At 50.8% G+C, this 2,601-nt stretch overlaps 1 protein-coding gene across 5 annotated transcripts in view; it reads left to right on the top strand.

Moving 5' to 3' along the window:
• Positions 1–1,137: 1,137 nt before the first annotated feature.
• Positions 1,138–2,601, top strand: part of Trappc9 (trafficking protein particle complex 9) — a 476,366-nt gene continuing 474,902 nt past the window's right edge. For all 5 annotated transcript variants that reach the window (XM_029547720.1, XM_029547718.1, XM_029547722.1 and 2 more), the window contains exon 1: positions 1,138–1,246. The gene's annotated coding sequence lies outside the window, so the exon portion shown is untranslated. The remainder of the gene's footprint in view (positions 1,247–2,601) is intronic.

The raw sequence follows: 2,601 nt of genomic DNA, 5'->3' as shown, positions 1-2,601 counted from the left end.
CACACACACACACACACACACACACACACACACACACACGCACCACACCTGAACACAATCACAAACCAAATACCAATTGGTTTTCTACTTTTCCACCAGCTGAGACAAGTTAAGTGTATTATTTTATTTAAAATGTGAGTCATAAAAATAAGCTATAGTTGGGTAGCTGGGAGTGGTGACACATGCCTTTAGTCCCAGCACTTGGGAGGCAGAAACAGGTGGATTTTTGTAAGTTTGAAGCCAGCCTGGTCTACAAAGCAAGTCTGAGTACAGACAGGGGTATACAGAGAAACCCTGTCTCAAAAAAACAAAACAAAACAAAGGAGAGGAGGAAGAGAAGGAGGAGAAAGAAAATAGCATAAACACATAGTAAATAAATGCTTGCTAGCTTAAAGCAATTGTTGACCCAGACCACTCTTCCCTTGTGCTAGCTGAGGGGCCCACTCTGGCTTTTCTATTACTATTGTTGTTGTTTCCAGGCAGGATGTCTCTATGTAACAGGTTAGCCTCGAACTCACAGAGATTCTCTTCCTCTGCTGGGATTAAAGGGGTGTGCCGCCACCACCTAGCAACCATTACTACATTTTAATGCATTTTTAATTGAAAAGAAATGCATGCATAGGGTAGAAAAACGTCAATCAAAATACTATAAATAAGCACATAAGGGAGTCTCCCCTTCTGTCTTTTTCTTTCTGGAGCCACTGTTATGTATGCACACGGTAACCTCTATACATTCTCGTTAATGTGTGTGTGTGTGTGTGTGTGTGTGTGTGTGTGTGTGTGTGTGTGTCTGTGTCCCTGGTGATAGCTAGGGGGTCTCGTCTAGGTGTCACAGGGAAATGCTAATCCAGCCTGGAGTCGGTGACTGGCAGTTCCCACGTAGGCACCTCCCCTAGTAAGGGTTTCTGCGCTCTTCGCTCCTCCTCCGGTTCCTCCCACCTCCCGTTCCTTCCAGCTCCCTCCCCGGATCCTCCACTTCCTTCCCTTCACACTGGTCTTCTTCCACTCCAGTGTCTGCCAGTACCACCCTTTCTTCCTCCTCCTCCTCTCTCTTATCCCTCCTCCCTGGTCTCCGCCTCCCTCCCAGGCTCCAGGTCTTCGAGAAAATCCGGGGCAGATCTTAGGCCGGAGCACGACTTGCGCACGCGCAGGAGCTGCGCCGGCTCGGCCGGTGGTTCGGAGGTTCCAGGCTGCTCAGTCCCGCTGCCCTCCAGGCCTCGGCTCCTGCTTGGGGCCGCTGCGCTGTGTAAGTGCCCGGCTAGGGCCGCGCGTTGGGGTTCCTGGCCGGAGGGGCTGGCTGGGGACCTAGCCCGGTCTGCACCTGCCCGGGTCCCCTGCGTGTCCCGGTCCTTTGCCAACCCATTTCACCCCCTGCTTGCCTGGTCCTCTGCCTGTCAGGTCCCCTTGTCTGCCCAGGTCCCCTGCCCAGCCGGGGACAGCCTGCTACCCTGTTGCCAGTCGTTTGGCGCCCCACCTACACCTGGGGTGCGGTGTCCTCACCTGAAGGATCTGCGTACACTTATCCGGGATGGTCTGCACCTGCACCTCCTGGCGGGCCAGGCTGCCTGGCTCTAAGTCCCTCCTCTTTTCCGGTTCTGGGACCTGGAATTGGGCTACACTGCACACCGTGCGCCACGCCCCTCGCCCAGAATTCTGCGCCTGGAACGGGGTGCACTATCCCGAGCGGCCCAGTGCCTCAAACCCAGCCCAATTTGCAGTTAATCTGGAATGAGATCTGTGCGCTGTAAACAGTTTGCCTCCAGTGACAGCTTGGGAGAAGTGTCACTTTGCACTGGCCTTTGATCTCGCCTCTCTGTTATATCCCCTTTTGTTACACTGTTCAGCAGAGCGTTCTGGTGTTAGGGGCCTTTAAGGGAGCTGAAACCAGGCTGCGTTCAGGGAAATTCAGGGAAAAAGTATGAGGTCGACACACCCCCTTTAAAAGCAGTGACTTTGCAGAGTTAAGGAGCTACAGTTGCTTCCTCATCTGCCCTGTCTGTTATTACCAAACAGTAGCACCAGGGGCATGACGTTGGAAACCTAGTAATATTCCTGAAGATTTCCCGGTGAGGTTTAGTTTTCTTTTTAAATCGTTTTAGATGGTAGACTTATTAGTGGGATGGTGGTGGTGGGGAGATAATTGTCAAGAAACTTAATCTTAAAAAAAAAAAAAAAAACACAAAAAGAAGAAGAAAGAAAAGAGTCCAGCATGAGACTCCTCCTGCCCAGGAGGATTGCCCGTTCAAGGCCAGCTTGGGCAAGGAGACTCAGAGTCAAAAGAGGGTTGGGGGCAAGGGCTCCTTGGGAGAGCACTTACCTAACACGCGCAATATCCTGTTCTGTCCCTAGCACCTTGTACAGTCCAGGGGTTCTGATATTTTCACAGTTATACAACTATTCTATTCCAGAATCATTTCAGAACCATGCCTTCAGCTGTTGCTCTTCATCGTTGATCATTGCGGGGGTGTGGGTGTGGGTGTGGGGATGGAGATGGATAGTTAGTTGTTAGTAGTAGTTTCAGAACAATAAGATGGAAAGTTCTGGAAATGGATGATGGTGACATTGTACAACACCAAATACTCATGTTTTCAGAACTATATG

Source organism: Mus pahari, chromosome 17 (genome assembly GCF_900095145.1).
Source record: "Mus pahari chromosome 17, PAHARI_EIJ_v1.1, whole genome shotgun sequence".
In the NCBI taxonomy this organism is placed as follows: domain Eukaryota; kingdom Metazoa; phylum Chordata; class Mammalia; order Rodentia; family Muridae; genus Mus; species Mus pahari.
This window is presented reverse-complemented; position numbering and strand designations above follow the sequence as displayed.